At 33.9% G+C, this 17559-nt stretch overlaps 1 protein-coding gene and 1 non-coding gene across 3 annotated transcripts in view; both read right to left on the bottom strand.

The window, feature by feature from the left end:
• LOC106663729 (slit homolog 3 protein) overlaps positions 1-17559 on the bottom strand; it is a 640390-nt gene that overhangs the window by 92159 nt on the left and 530672 nt on the right. The gene's annotated exons all lie outside the window — the stretch shown is intronic.
• Trnay-aua lies at positions 2491-2563 on the bottom strand. Its single transcript has one exon. It is a non-coding gene; the product is annotated as a tRNA-Tyr (tRNA).

Below are 17559 nucleotides of genomic sequence, written 5' to 3'. Positions count from 1 at the left end.
CTACAACCTGAGCTATCGTGACTTCGATCCACTAGGACACCAACTTCCCATCTCAACCCCACCTTTTGAATTTTCCCTCTTTTTGAATCTATAAAATAAAGTACGCTGTGATAACGGTTATTTTTAAATGAATGATTAAAAATTAATAATTAGATATTTTTATTTTATGATAATTCCACTACTAATCAGCTTTGAGTGTCCAATCATTAAATTGAACTAAAATTGCTTCTACTGTAGGTTTAAATTCAATCAATTTAGCATTAATTATACATACGGAACAACAATTCGTGCTATAAATGAGACAGTGTAGAAACCCATCTCATAGAAATTTCGAGACAGAAGACTAGATTGATTGGAGGACATCAAGCTGCTAATGTTTTACCCTGTTTTTTTAAATTGAGTTATGATTTATACAGGGAGAGTTCGTTCATGCCGAGTAGTACGGTTCTATAATTTAATAGACCTTATCTATCGATACAAGGTTTAGATCAAGTTGGCATTCAAGGGTGTGTAACCTCACCTGCTCCCTAAGAGTCATTTATATTCTATTCGTATTTCAGAAAGGGGAATGTTCGACACCTGGGAAAGTCTCTTAAATAAAAAATCTAGGGTGCTTCCGTTTCCGAAAAATTGCTATATTGAGCCCTGATTGTCGTTTTGCCTTTATGCACGGGCGACAATATTTTGCTGTGACACAAAAAAAGGCAAAATTCCGTTATGTGATGACTGATACTTTGGTAGTTTTCGATCATTTTGATCTATTTTTCCTCGCTTTTTCATGTCAGGCGCGTTTCGGTTGTTTACCATTTTTCGTGGTACGCTTAGAAAAAAACTCGACTAAACAGAAATCATACAGACCTTAATTATGATCAAATCTGGGTAAATATGCTGGTTTGATTTTTCCATGACCATTTTTTATCCACGAACAGTTTCTTATTCCCTCCGTTCAATATCATATCCAAATAAGTCTGGAACAATTATCATATCACACAATCAATTCTTTTAGCGCACTGTACGAAATTAGTTTGTTATTTTTTGTAATGTATTTTGTTATGAATAGATTCTATTATTTACATTCTTTCAGAGTCCATTTCCTTTATCTTGGAACAGCTATTTGGTTTTTGTTTGTATTAAATAGCCTCGTTTAACAAGGCAATGTTTACCGGCGTCTTTGTATGATTTTATGATAAATTTAAGACAACTTCATGAAGCCTATTACACCAAGTGGTTGGAGCCTTAAGTATACGTTGGTAGAACTAGTGACGTGCGATACCAATCTATATGAGTAAAGTATCGAGTATTTTTTTCGATACCGAGTACTTTTGGTATCGAATATTGTCATTCGTATGTATCGAGTACTTTATATAGTATTGGTAAAAATACTCAAATAGATTTTTCATCGAGTGTTCAGGTAATATTGAATTGTTATTTTCCGTTCGTAAATTACCTTTCATCAAACTGGGAGTTGACTAGTTACTGTTAGGGCGCCAACTAGCGGCATGTGTCAACAAAGTTAATCGAGATTTCGAATTGGTGGTTGCTAACTCTGCTGATAATTCTGGTAACTCATAATTCTTTCCCGCGACGCACCACGCACTTTCAATTTCAGTAATTTCTTATAAAATGCTTTTGCCTTCGAGTCCCCAAAATGTTCCTTCTCGTAGATAAATACCAAATCATGCTCCTCCCAAATGTAAGGCATGAGGTTATTTTACTAAGAAAATTGAATCGTCGGCATCTTGTAAACTCTGGGAATACGTCTTAGCTTTTCAACCATTTGACTCGTAGGTCAATTATCTCAAAACTCGATAATGATAAAATTGAACTATCATTATGTCGAAATGTGTTCGCTGCTTTTCCTAGCTCTTCATCACATACCCACTGTATGAAAAAATACTTAACAATGAAAAAAAATGCAATTTCTTGATTATTTTAACGCATTAGTGAATTTTAACCAAAGTCCACAATAGTAAGTTGACCATTTATGAATAAACAAAAACCACTCAAATGAGTAAGTACTCGTTTGTATCGAATAATTTCTGTCCATACTTGAATAGTATGGCATATTATCTGGTATCGCATGTCACTAGGTGTTGCAAGCTTCAGTTTCTGGAAGCCAGTGAAAGTGAAGAGACTTCTATGTTCTTATTCGATTGTGATGTATATATATTTATTTATATGTTTTGTATACTTTGTTCCTATTCTGTAGTTGACAGCCAGAAGTACAAACAAGAGTCTAGTATTTAGGATATTGACGTAGTATACATAAAACAGCCTAGGCTCAGTAACGCTCACATGTTTAAAAAAATACGGTTGAAACACAAAAAAACACGCAAAGAGCCGGCGATGACCTCAGCCCTTTTTCGACACATAAACCTCTTACATTTTGTATATATGTTCTTTGTATTTATATTCACTAATTTCGTGGCCCGCTTGACCAATTAATACATTACAATTAATTAAGGTTTTTAGTTGAGATAAAAAAGTTAATGGCACGAGCGGGATTCGAACCCACGATCTTCGGCTATATACGCCGATGCTCTACCACTTGAGCTATCGTGACCTCGATACACTAGGGTTAGTGTAACTTCCCATCTCAACCCCACCTTTTGAATATTCCCTCCTTTTTGCCATTTTTCAAATGTCGTGTAATCGGGTTGGATTCTCGGCGACAAATGAAATGGCCACGGAGAGCTTTAGTGAATTCATTTTAATTCATTAAATTCACTAATTTCGTAGTCCGCTTGACCAATTAATACATTACAAATAATTAAGATTTTTAGTTGAGATAAAAAGTTTGTATTTATAGTTGAAAATTCCGACATAGCAATTAATAAAGTTGACGCTGTTTGAAGTATAGTTTTTCATTTTTTCAATGCGTACTGTCCAAAAAAAATTTAAAATTTTTAATCCACCATCAAGCCTAAACTTTTAAATAATTGTCGGAGGGTACTTTAGACGGTTAGTTTGTCTCCTAATTTTATATTTGTGGAATTATTTGTACGGTTTTCTGGCCATTTATTTTGATCTTCTACGTATAATTTCAGTCATGGATGCTGCTGATTGCCTTTTGCAGTTGGTTCCTGAATGCATTAATACCTTTTTCCCCTTAGAGGAACGATGTGTCATCTGTAAATGTTGCGATGATTATGTTTCACATTTCTGAAAGATCACCTGTATACCAGTACAGTACGTGGCCTAGGATGCTAACTTGCGATACACCTTTGACTTTTCGAACAAATCAGGGCACTACTCATGCAGTGTAAGTTCGAAAAATATTTCCGAAAGGTAAGAGGACTAAGTATTATGTAGACATAATTCACATCGTGCTCTTATTTCTTTTGTCTTAAGATTAAATTAAGATGAAATTCCTCATCTTTACCATGGTCTATCTCTATTGTATAAAACATACTCCTTTATGGCTATGTAAATTGTCTAGATCTTTACTTCCTACTATAGCTTAAACTATTAATAGTGATTAAATAATAAGAAATAAATTTCTTATGTTACGATGTTCGTTATTTCATTCCTAATATTCTTTTCACATTACATAGTACAAAATTTAATACCTTTTCCAATTTAACCCACTTTTCTATATTGAACGTAGAAACTTGTGAACTAATTTTCTCCCCCTTTTTTTTCATTTCGTTTTCACTTATTTTTTCTGACTTGCGGAATTTTTCTCCGTAAATATGCTTACGGATTGTAGCTTTTCTGGTTCACTGTCATTTCAATTTACTTGTCTTTTTTTATTGGTTGATCCTACACTAAGGAGCCACCGTCTAGTCTATGGAGATTGATTAACAACCTGAAGGTGGCCAGTTAGTTAGAAAAATAGAGGAGCACAGCAGATCTACTCAGGTCTTATGGGACCTGTTTTATCCTTATACTTAAGAGGTACAAAGAGCATTAAATCGTCCGTGAACCATAAGTGAAACATTTCTTATCTTTCCAGTCCAACTTCTTAAATATTCTTTTGCAATTAAAAATTTGCTATGAAAGTAGGTTTCTTTTTTTACACTATTTTCCACAGGAGAAGTATTTTCCTTTTCGGTTATCACTCTTATCTTCCTGATTCCATTGTACAATTTACTATTTTTGGTTTTATTGTTGAACTAAGGCTACATTAATTCTTTGTTATTAACTAATTAATCTTTATGTAAGGTCTTGGTTGGGCTTGAAACAACAAATATATATTCATTACTTCACTGTATTAAATCATGTTGATTTTCAAATAATTATCTCATAATAGAACAAGGAAGGTGTAAATTTAATTACTTTTTTTAATTAAACACAATTGTTTCTGTTTTTGTTCTGGGTAAGTTGCAAAATATTTATTAAACAGGTTAAGTTCTGTTATTTTATCTTAGTCAAATTATTACAGAATATTTATTAATTAAATCCCTTATGTTTTACTGTTGACCAAATTACTTCTTTCAATTAATTATTCTTTTTATGTAAGGACTCGGTTGAGATGAATATAATATTTATTATTCTTTTTATTTAAAGTCTTGGTAGAGATAAAAAAAGTCAGCGCCACGAACGGAATTCGAACCCACGACCTTCGGCTAAATACGCCGTTAATCTACCACTTGAGCTATCGTGACTTCGATCCACTCGGACACCATCTCCCCACTTCAACACAACCTTTTGAATTTCCCCTCCTTTTTGCCATTTTTTCAATGTCGTTTAATCTATTTGATTCTCGTCGACAAATGAGATGGCTACGGAAAGCATTAGTGAAGTTATACTTAATTTATCTTATTCAATCCATTAGATTTCGTGGTCCGATTGATCAAATAACATATTTCAATTAATTAATGTTTATGTAAGTTATTGGTTGATATAAAAATCAAATTTTTTCGAATCCCGCTCGTGACACTGACTTTTTTTATCTCGACCAATACCTTACCCAAAGATTAATTAATTGAAAGAAGTTATTTGGTCAATCGGACCACGAAGTCAATTGGATTTTTTTTAGCAAAAAAAAAAAATTCACCTAGAAATGTTTCTTTTTGTCAGGTGCAAGGCGGATAGGGCGAGACGGCGCAAGAATTCCGGTTCGATCTGTTAATCTATTTCGCCCCATAAACGCTCAGAGATGGTGTCACTAAAAGGAAAAAGAGAAAAAAACCGAAGAAGGAGGAAAGGGCGCCGGAGGAAAAGTGATATACGATTCACTGTCATCCCATCTAGCAGAAATATGTTATTTCGCGCTTCTTACTCCTAGACGCGTGACAGCCATTTCAACAGTGGTTTTGTGTAACAACAAATTTTTTCTATTATTCACAATTGAACTGCTTCAATATAAATGAAAATTTATTCTTCTATAAATTTTATCATTTATTCAATATAAAATTGCTTGCTTGATCAGGTCTGGTCTTGATGAAAAGCAAATTCAATCAGTATTCAATCACCACCGACAATTCGACCTATTTTAAAGTCGTGTCTACAATTGACCTAATTAAATTTTTAATAGACGATTTCAAATTACTTTGAACCCTACATTGCAGTTGTTCTTCAAAGAAATTTGAAATCGTCTATTGAAATGTTAATAAGGTCAATTTGTAAGCAAATTTAAGATTTTTTCCCTGATGTTGATCGTAAAATAGATCGAAAGCTTTGCAAGAAAAATTTTTGCGTTTTCATCAGGGCCATACGCCGATGCAGATTATGCGTGAGTAAAAGAGAGGTCGATACATGTAACATGTAAAAAATAATATTGGACCGTTCACATCCGATCAGGTCCTAAGGGATTTGATTTTAAATCAATTTTTTACTTTCTGTCATTGGAGATCTTGTCAGTTGTGTTTCCTGACCAGCCTGGATAGAATCTCATGTTGGATAAATTTTAGAAGCAATAGGATCATTTATTTTGGGGGATCTGGCGGGTGGTCAAGCACGGAATTGGCCCTGTCCTATCAGAAACCTTTTTGGGAAGGAAGGGCTCGAGCCGAATCGATATTCCCTGTATCCGATGAAAGGTAATTAATTTGTTTTGGCAGGGTAGTTGATGTATTGACCGGTTAGTCAAATCTATAAATTTTTGTCTTATTATTTCATAATCATTTTCTCTGTTATAATTACATCAATCGTTAAAGCCTGACTTTTGCGTCCAAATTCACTCGTCTCATTCACAATATTTCAAAACATTTTGTTTCGCTTAAATTTTGAATAAAGTTACAAACGACAGTTAAGAATTGCAGAGGGATTTATAATTTGTTGCCTTGGTGACAATACTGGTGTAATTTTCAGTTTCGTAAGTAGACGCTCCATCCTTCTCATTGGCTAAACTTTATCCATTATTAAACTTCAGCATTTGATGGAATTGACCAGTGGGTTCGAAGTTCAATTCAAAGAGAAATATTCCAGTTGAAATCCAAACCTATAATTTCGTGAACTGTACTTAATAGTCCACGTTTTACGACCTGTTGTTCACTTTCATAAAAAAAAAAGCCTGTAAGCAAGAAGCAAAAATTATTAGTAGGGAATGGATTTATATCTGAAATAAAATATAAACAATTTGCGGGTTTTTTATAAGTACATGTACAAATGTAACATTGTGAAGCATTAAATTCACTAATTTCGTGGTGTGCTTGACCAATTAATGTATTACAATTAATTGAGGTTTTTTAGTTGAGATAAAAAAGTCAATGGCACGAGCGGGATTCGAAAGGCAAAATTCAAAAGGTGGGGTTGAGATGGGAAGTTAGTGTCCGAGTGGATTGTGGTCACGATAGCTCAAGTGGTAGAGCAGCGGCGCATCTAGCCGAAAACCGTGGGTTCGAATCCCGCTCGTACCATTGACTTTTTTATCTCAACTAAAAAACCTTAATTAATTGTGAAGTATGATTTGACACATAAAATTATCATTTATAATTTGAAATATAAGTCATTAGAAAATGTTGGTCCAATGTAACAGACTACATTGAAAAATAAAATGCTTAGATGTTTCACAATTGGAATAAGTGCCAAAAAGCCTGAAAATAAGTGAAATAGAGAAGAAAGATTCATAGACATATAGATATATAAATATAGGCTGATAGATCGATGAAGAGAGGGAGGGTTAGTGAGTTAGCTATAAAATCTCCCAGTTATCCTGATTCAGGAGCATATTTAATTGTTCATTAGTTGCATATTCTAAAAAATTGGAAGTTATAATTAAAATATCGTTAATCGTTCTAACTATTTGTTCGCATTGAAGAAGTTGAAGGAATTTCAAGCCCCCCCCCCCCAACGTCGATTCAAAGGAACCGGACAACATGTCGTCGTTGAAGGGTTAGCGTAACTGCAACGCCGTGAATTTAATTTCTTTATAATGAAACAGAGCGAAAAGCAATAAGCTATAAGTGGAATGACAGTTGCATGCGAGTGATTAAAAAGTAAAAGTTTCACACGAACGACAGAGGTCTATAAATAGATAAATAGATTGAAATAGAGAAAGAATGACAGACAGAGCGAGAGCGAGAGAGAGAGTGAGAGAGAAATTATATTTTTAGAGTAATTTCATTACAATAACAATAAAAAATTATTGCATTTAATAGACATTTACACTTATCAATATCGTAAGTGACAACACGCCTTCACATTGAAATATCGTCAATCATCATTTAGTGAGGTCTCTGGCACTTTCGCTTCAATCATATTGGATGAAGTGACAACTGTAGTACTAGTCGATTATTTTGGATGTTCAGTATGTGATGAAATTTTTTATGGCCGGTTTTGATGTGGTCGTCTACAAACAAGGTGTATTAGTCGTTATAAATAGTGTAATTTTAGACATATAAAATGGAAGGAAGGGGTTTATAATTTTAAACTGAATTAATCGAGAAGTTTGAAATTGGAATCCTTGATTGAGCCCCACACCGGCCAGAGAGAATTTATTTTTTTCTTATAAATTAAAAGTTTGTTTTTAACGTCTAATTTTGAACGTGAGTCAAGTAGTCTTTTAGATAAATTATCACATCGATTAGTCTTGCCTGGGGATTCAAAGTCTGTCGTTTATCCATGAAAAGTTCAAGATAATGCACAAGTCATTGGTAGGCAATCGGGTTCCATTAGTGCTCTACAGGGCAGATATCCTTACGTAAGGTAAAATTTATCAGTACGCTTTTCCTCAGGTTTATAGTCTTTATCCGCTTTGTGAACCGTACTGTTTATTCATTCTGATGTTGTCGTAAGTGCTGAACGTTAATTGAGGGATCCGAATGACCTGTAAGAATCTACATTATGAGCAGCGAATGAATGTTAACATGTGTAGGAACATCTGCAGGGTATATTGAAAATAGAAATGGGCCAAATATGCTTCCCTGAGGAACACCCAATCTAACGAATAAGGTTAGAATTAAGTTTCGGATGAACTCGGCAAAATCGGTCCGTCAGATAAGATCTCAATATTAAATAGGACCTATGAAGCAGGATGTTCTTCAGTTTCTAAAGAAAGCCCTAGTGCAAGGCTCAAACGAAGGCATGCTCTAAGGCAAAAAGATAAGAAACGCTGTTTTCGTACGAGGGAGAGGCGACATGATGGAATTCAAACTGATGATCTGGCATAATATTAGAATTTTTAATTTATAGACAGTGATCGTCGGAGAAGTAGTTTTTCTTGAATTTTGGCAAGATTAGAAACGAGTCTAATTGGTCTATTGAATTAACTAAGAAGACAAGCAGTTTTATTTGGTGTATAAAATATTATAATTAATGAGAACGTCCATTGCAATTGAAAAAATATAGAGTCCTGAGTACATCGTTGTATACGTTTGTTAAGTAAAATAAGCTTTTGTGGGGCAAATTTTCTAAAATTTGTGTGGTAATTAGATCATGGAGCTTTTCGCGGAAGTAGTAGTTTAATTGTGTTTTGAATGTCTGATGGAGTAAATGCTTAAAAAGGGGAAGAGATAAAATAAAAATATACAAATTTTATCTTCAAACTTATTAAAAATATTTTATATTTTTAAATTTTTAAAGGTAAATCTTTTCTCAAAATGTTTTGTTTGCGTCTTGAAATGTTTAATTCTCTGAAACCCAACATACGTCTTTTGCTTTTTTCAATAATTTTTTTGTTTATTCTATCAAATATGGAGCAAAATATAAAAGAGAGAGAGAGAGAGAGAGAGAGAGAGAGAGAGAGAGAGAGAGAGAGAGAGTAAAGGTACGTTTCCATCTGTCACTTTTGTCCAGAAACATGTATCGGGTCTCAGAAAGAAAATCGCTCTGACGGTTTACATGCTGATGTAAATCACTAGAAATTTATATTATATACACGATAGTTCCCAAAATGCTTACCTTGCAATAAATATACGGCCTGTTTACATACGAAATAGATTTTGTGTACACTTTTGTCCTATGTACTTGTAAATCTCTTTCGTTCTACTCAATGTTGATTATATCTCGACATCGAAACGCAAAATTCCGGTTTGTAATTAAGTATTTTAAAAATGAAAAGGAAGAAAAAACATCCGAGATGGGTTCGAGAGTGAATTTTGAGATGTAAAAAGTCGGAGCCTACAATCAATTAATATCTGAGCTCAGTATTGCGGATTCAGTTCAATTTTCAACTTTTTGAACAAAGAAACCTGCTGATTTTGAAAAGCTTGCATGCAAAATTGGTCCTTTTTTATCAAATTGAAACACCAATTCTGAAAAACTAATAGCGAAACTGAACGACTTGCTGTAACTTAGCGATTTTTAGCATCTGGTAGTACTACTAATAAATAAAAATTGCAATTTGATTTTTGTAAATCTAATTTTAGATTTAAATCAGTCTTTTTTGTCAGTCACGTTTACGCGACACTTATTGCAATGGCAGGAAAGTTGACGAATGACCAAATTTTGTGACAAATGTCGAACAACGTTGAACTTCCAACTAACCATTGTTTACATTTATTGGTATAGAACTGTCGACAAAAATAGCTACTATTGAAATATATCTCTGACGTATATTCTTCACTGTTTACATTAGCCACGATTTCTGTTTGACGTAAATATCATGAAAAAACTTTCAGATGTAAACGTACTAAGAGATAGAGATAGAGAGAAAGAGAAACAGACAGACAGACAGACTCAAACAGAGAGATTTAGAGACTAAGGTCCTCCATGGATAACAATAAGGTTGATTTTTATAAACTGTTACTTCAATTAATAAAAGCTTGTAATATATGGTGAAATATATTGAAATCAATCACATAATTTAAAAAAAAAATAGTAGCAGTAATAAGAATTTAAAAATATGTAGTTCTATGTAAAATTCTCCAAACTTGTAAAATAATATAGGTTTATAATTTTCTTATTTATTATTAAACATATATTAGATAATATTAAAGTATTATTAAATAGTATGAACATGAAATACAATTTTCAAAAACGGATTACGAGTCATAAAAATTAAGTGAATACATGCAAATCCGGTCCCTAATTAATAGTTAAACTAAATTTTTCTTTTTTTATGCTTCATTTTGAATTTATGAAAGCCTGTCCAAAGTAGAATAGGAAGTTTATTGGAACGTAGAGCAACGTGGGGCGTTGAATTTCTAAATATCTGATTTTGGATTAATTAAAACGTGCTCCATTGAAATGATTAAATTAGGTGAGATTCTGTAAACCGTTTTTGTCGTATAATTAAGGCCCTTAATTAAAAGTATCATTTATTATATAAATATTGCAAGAAGTCGGAATCGTTAGCTGTATAATCCGAGTCAGTGAAGGGTGCTGAAATCTGCTTGAAAGGTCTTAACGAGGTTTTCATGCTAAATTATACCTGTATTGACTTGCGATTAATTCACCCCTTGCTCAACAACCCTTTAAGAGATTTATCGGCTTTCGCCTGGAGGGCAGGGCAGCGGGAACTACCCTTAATTTTTTTTTGGGGGGGGGAGGATCTAACAACATTTTCGCAGTAATTACCGAAGGAAATTCCAAATGATGTTTAGAAGTCGGCTATGAATGAATTTCAGCAATTTCCTCCTCGGGATTGAATCTTTAAGCCGGTAAGCAGTCTTTGGAACGCTGTGTCGCTACGTTCGCGTGGCTGTGGTACTTTCAAATAAATACTCGATTTCAGTCTTCCTTTAGAGCTGGATATGTAAAATGAAATATACCGTGTGGAATATGGGAAATTATTGAGTGGCTTATCATTAGCTAACGCAACTAATTAGGAATTAACTATGAATCATTATGCCACGAGTCAACAATGTCAGCCGCTGCGGTTCTTTAGCTTTATTTACTAAATAATGCCATTTCAGACAGTTGATTTGTTAAACAACGTTATATTATACCTTTAGTAACTCAGTATATTTCAGTGTAAAACGTTTTCAACTATCATTTCAAATAATTATTCATTTTATGTAAGGTCTTGGTTGAGAAAAAAAAGTCAGTGTCACGAGCTGGATTCGAACCCACGACCTTCGGCTAAATACGCCGCTACTCTACCATTTGAGCTATCGTGACTTCGATCCTCTCGGACACCAACGCTCCATCTCAACCAAGACTTACATAAAAAAGGATAATTAATTGAAAGGAGTAAGATGGTCAATTGACCACTGAAACATGAATGGATTAAAATTTAATAAGTAAAAGAAGTATCACTTCACTAACAGCTCCCCGAGGTCACTTCATAAGTCGCAGAGAATCGAATTCTGATTACAAGACATTTGAAAATGGCAAAAAGAGGGAAAATTCGACGGTTGTAGGTTGAGATGGAGAGTTGGTGTCCGAGAGGTGGAAGACACGATAGCTCAAATGATAGAGTAGCGGCAGATTTATCCGAAAGTTGTGAGTTCGAATCCCGCTCGAGACCCTGACTTTCTTATCCCAAAAAAGACCTTATATAAAAAGAATAATTAATTGAAAGAAGTAACTCGGTCAATTGATCAGTAAAACATAAATGGGTTTTTAACTATTTTGAAAATTCAAGGTCAAAATCTGATAAAAGTTGTGCTCTTCAAAAACACTGAAGTACAATTTGAACTACAGTAAGATTTAATCAACATAGTACCCAGTTAAATTCAATAGTTTCGTTGCCGCTTGACCAATTAATATCTTACAAATAATTAAGGTTTTCAGTTGAGATAAAAAAATCAATGGCACGAGCGGGATTCGAACCCACGATCATCGGCTTGATACGCCGCTGCTCTACCACTTGAGCTATCGTGACCTCGATCCACTCGGACATTAACTTCCTATCTCAATCCCACCTTATGAGTTTTCCCTCCTTTTTGCCATTTTTCAAATGTGGTGTTATCAATTTGATTCTCGGCGACAAATGAAATGGCAAAAAGGAGGGAAAATTCAAAAGGTGTGGTTGCAATGGGAGGTTGGTGTCCGAGTGGATCGAGGTCACGATAACTCAAGTGGTAGAGCAGCGGCATATCAAGTCGAAGATCGTGGGTTCGAATCCCGCTCGTGCCATTGACTTTTTTACCTCAACTGAAAACCTTAATTAATTGTAAGATAGTACCCAGTGCTAGCAAACGCCTCATCATCATAGTAAATCGATTAGTATTTGCTATACTGTGGTTCTTAATTTTTGTTCTTTACTTTTTCAATAATTTTTTATAAGTATTGTTTAGATAATTATATTTTATTGGATTTGTAGTACATGAAAAGCGTTAGAGATAAATTTCAACTTTTGTTTATCTCCATGTACTTCAATTTCCCCTCGTAAGCTTTTATCAGTCAAAATAAGCCGAGGGGCGCTTTTTTCTCGACAAGAACGGATTGATGTGTACGATACTTGATTGAAAATGGCGAAATTGCTCATCGTGCGGTCGAGTTGTTCTATTTTATTATTTTTATTTTACAATTGCACCCGGGTGCACCCCAAATCGCTTAAGCGAGGAACACACCCGATGGAACGCCATGCGACGCTACCCGACGCAAATCCAAAGTTCCATTTTCCAAAAGGAAATTTTCCAACACTATGCTACTCTACGCTCTGCGATCCCCAATGTCCGGGTAGCATCGAGAACAGTCGAAGAAAAAAGAACCGGACACTCATATTTTGATTTAAAACTACTTGTATTATTGTCGTTTTATTAATTACAACATACTTATCTTAATATAAACCGAATTAACCGAGATCAAAACTTCTTAATTTAATTGTTTGGTAGAAAATAGTTCAAAACGCAGGAATATCATTTTTTGATATAATGAATTTAACTAACAATTTATTACACGGTTTTGCTCATAAAATTACACCGTTTTCGTCGAGCAGCGTCAGAACAGGACACTCATATTTTTTGTAGCTTATTTCAAACTATGTATATGTAATTGTTTCGTTATATTAATTATAACATTCTTATTTTAATGTAAACCAAATTAAACGAGATCAAAAATTCTTGAGATTTCATAAAAATTATTTAATTATGATGGTTAGGAAGAAAATTTATTAAAACACCGAAATAACTTTCCCTAAAACAGTTTTAAGTTTAACAAACGATTTATTTGATGGTTGTGCTCATAAAATTTAACTATTTATTAAAAGGTTTGCTCAAAATAATAAATTAAGAACAAAAGAGGCGTTGCGATTGTGATACGCGCTGTGTGACTGCATGTGGCGTGCGATTGACGTCGCATAGATGTGCACACACAACCAAAACGTGACAAGGCGTCGGGTAGCACCGGGTAGCGTCACATAGCGTTGCATCTGGTAAGTGTGTTCCCCGCTTTATTCGTGTTGCACATAGAATGAGATGTGGACACATTAGAGGCACATCAAGAAACGGCCACATAATTGTAATTCATTATAAACATACGCATGCAAAACCACGATCTTTTTTGTTTTGTTAGTGTCAATGCAATAGTGGCATTAGAAGGTAACGGATCTGTCAGCAAATTGCGTTTTTTGGATTTTGATTGATTTTGTTTTACCTTTGTTGTATTTCAATTGCGAAAAAAACAACCACGTATATTTCGTTTATTCCTTTTTAATAGAATATTTACAAATTTCAAGATGCCAAGTTAGCTACAGCTACAAAACATTCATACAACATAGTATATATACGGTTATTCGGTGTTAACAAATCGAGTCGGATTGCGAACGGTAAAGGAATTTCGATAGTGCCGCTGATTGCTGTGTGAACGTGTTCATCTGAGAATACTGTATTTGACACAGGGATAGAGAACGAGCCGTCGGGCTGAGAGAAATCAATTGCGCGAAACTTTGCTCATTACGTCAATAGTGTATGCATGACCGTTATGAGTGTGAAATCGAACTCATGAACTAGAACTCGTGTAACCCCTGGTGTTATTACTGTTCGCCGCAACGGGTTTTGTAAATATTGAAACCCATATGTTCAGTCGACCTTTTATTCGTGTTATTTCACCCTCCGATTGCCCCTAACAGGAAAGTAAAATACATCCATGCGAGTTTAGTAAAATATATAAAATAATAAAATTATCCATGAATGATGTTTGTCATTAAACTTTGATTATAATATTTTCTTTGATATTATATTTTACAATGAAAAGGCGGACGAGGCCGCTAAGGCCGGGCTAAAATATTTTAAAAATATGTGTTGTGTTAATTGACGGTTAGTTAATGATTATTTTTCACTGCACTCTCAACACGACTCACAAGTATGATACAATTACGCAGAAAACAATCACTTTGAGCCCTGAAGATGATTTCAATAAAGATCGAAACGATGTCACGATAAAGAAAATGTCTAAAACCTACGTCACACCAGACCGCATTTCACGATCTTCGAACAATCATTTGAAAAATATGATCGAAAGGCAAGGTCGAATGTTCAGAAAATTTCTTGCTTCAAGAGGACGGTCGATTGTTGGCCCTCGATGTATCAGAGTCGTATAGAAGTATCATTTTCAGCTGAACATGAATAGGCCATTCGAGGTTGACACACAGTAACTTTCTTCTAGACCTGTGTATATTGAAACCCATATGTTAAACTTTGTTTATAATATTTTCTTTAATATTATATTTTACAATGAAAAGGCGGATGAGACTGCTAAGGCCGGGCAGTTAATTGTATGAATAGGTATAGTGCCAATATTCTAGCACTTACTTACCTGGCATTTTTATTTTATTTTTAATATAAATTGCATTAAAATGTATTATAAATGATTGTTTTTTTCTGAAGGAAAATTTAATTAAGGCAAGCAAGGAGTTCCTTATAGAGAGCGAATAGCCATATCAGGATTCTGCTGAAGCGAAGCAGCGAACATTTGAAGATCCGGTTTTTATTTTGGCAGGATCCCGTATAGTTAATTGTATGTAGTATTTATATATATATATATGTTGTTTTTGTTTCCTTTTGTGTCTTTCAAGATTGAATTTATTTATTGGCATGAAAGTGTAGAGGTAGAGTGTGATGGTGGAATGTCGAGAGCTCCACCACCAAAAGTGAAGTGAATGATGCTAATAAGAGTGTGGTGATTAGTGACCGTTAATCGATAATTATTCAGAAATCGTGATATGCTAATAAGTAACAATGTAAACTGCTCATAAATGAATAGGTATAGTGCCAATATTCTAGCACTTACTTACCTGGCATTTTTATTTTATTTTTAATATAAATTGCATTAAAATTTATTATATCGGGTTGTCCGGAAAATAATGCAGGATTTTAAGTTTTCATTAAAAAAAATCTATATAAAATATTCTGTTTACGTTTACAGGATTACTCATTTGTATGAATGTCAACACTTATTAATCCTCTTCCAAATGATATTGTTTGTTTACCTCTGTAGCATTCCGCTACTTGGAAATAATTCAGTCATCCTTATAATGTCAAAGCGAGAATTTCGTACGATTTTCTTTTACGAGTTTAAACTCGGCCGAAGCGGAGCCCAAACGGCTAGAAACATTAACCAAGTCTGGGGCGAGCGTTGTGTTAATGAGTGCACTGTGCAAAGGTGGTTTAAAAAATTTCGGGAGGGAGATTTCAGCCTTGAAGATGAAGAAGGTCGTGGAAGGCCTTCCTCTCTTAATGATGATGTTCTGCGATCAGTGGTGGAAGAAAACCCCAAAACAACTGTTCGAGAACTTGCAGAGCAACTCAAAGTCAGTAAAACGACCGTCGCTGACCACCTCAAGGCGATTGGAAAAGTGAAAAAACTCGAAAATTGGGTTTCGTACGTTTCGATATTTATTGAGATCACCTTCAGGGTCTGGGATTTAAGCACCGTTTAAATTATGCAAACACATAAAAGATGTGAAAATGAATTTATACAATGATGTATGTACACTATATCGAAATTTTAGGTTTCATCCAAGTATTTGTTCTGAAAAGTGTACAAAGTATGTACAACATGTAGATGACTCACGACTGTGTGTCGTATTCAGTAAGTGAGATATTAAAGTAACTGGTATACAAGACCGACCAAGGAAGTTCTCTTATAGGACTCCATCCTGAATCGGTCTGGTATATGACTTTTCGTTGTAGGACCTCACTCTTAAACAGCTTTCCCTAGGTTGGCAAGATAAGGAAATTAAACTTTACCAACAATAACAATAAGAAATATATCGAATGTTAGAGGAAAATAATCAAAACCATGTTACATACCAGTTTCGTCTATCTAAATTTTTTCACTTCTCCGTTCATTGTCGTTTTTTCTATTTTTTACGACTTTATTTCTTATTTTATTATTTATTTATCTTACTCTGCTTCATTTTGTCCCTTTTTTTACTACCACCCCACTTGCTAGGCCTCAATTTTCTCTGCTCCTCTTTTCCTTTTTATTTGGATTTATACGTCTATTTTTATTCTTTGCGAACTCTAAGCTGCTTATTTTTTAATTCATTTTATACGTATTGGTAAATGTATCTCCTCAGTTCCTAATTGTGTGTTATTTCTTCAACACCCTTGGCGATTATTTTTAGTTTGTACATTTTTTTCCTTACATCTATTAAAGAAAAAGTGAGTGAGTGAGTGAACAAGCTTTCCAATATTTTATGTGATGGTCAGGGACCGCCTAAAATACAAAAAAAATGTTCGTATTAGCCATCGTCTGATTTTCAACCCTTTCACTGATATTGAACGATTTATTTAATATTTTTTTTACTATTTACGAATTTCGTCATAAATCTACTCGTAGCTCATAAGAAAGAGCAAAACAGAAAAAATTAAAAGTCAACACAAAAAACAAACAAACATATAAAAAGGAAGAAAATTTATGATTATTATTATTGCACAATCAAAGTAGAAAAATTACGTTGAATTTTTCTTTTTTCTTGTACTTTTTTATTAGATTAAAATTGGGTTTTACATCTTCTGTACTGGTTTTTGTCAGTGGTTAGTGGATATGGCTAAATTTATCTAAATTTATTGTATCGAAGCTTTAAAATACGCAATGTATATTGCTAAAGGTATTATATGTATGGTTAAACCTAAATTAAAAAAATAGAAAATATAAAAAAAACTTTCTCATTTGTTTACTTTAATGTTTTTTAGATTTACATAGTCTTGGTAACAGAAAAATAATATTTGAGATAATTTATATATATATAAATTATTTCTACATACGAACCGTGCAACGTAAATCTTTGAACGGAGGAAAAGTGCATAATTTACAAATCCCAGGGATGTAAGCCCCGTATAA

The sequence above is a fragment of the Cimex lectularius genome, unplaced genomic scaffold (assembly GCF_000648675.2).
Source record: "Cimex lectularius strain Harlan isolate CLEC.00 unplaced genomic scaffold, Clec_2.1 scaffold116, whole genome shotgun sequence".
Taxonomy (NCBI): Eukaryota; Metazoa; Arthropoda; class Insecta; order Hemiptera; family Cimicidae; genus Cimex; species Cimex lectularius.
The sequence above is the reverse complement of the archived record's forward strand: the minus strand, read 5'-3'. Positions and strand labels throughout refer to the sequence as shown.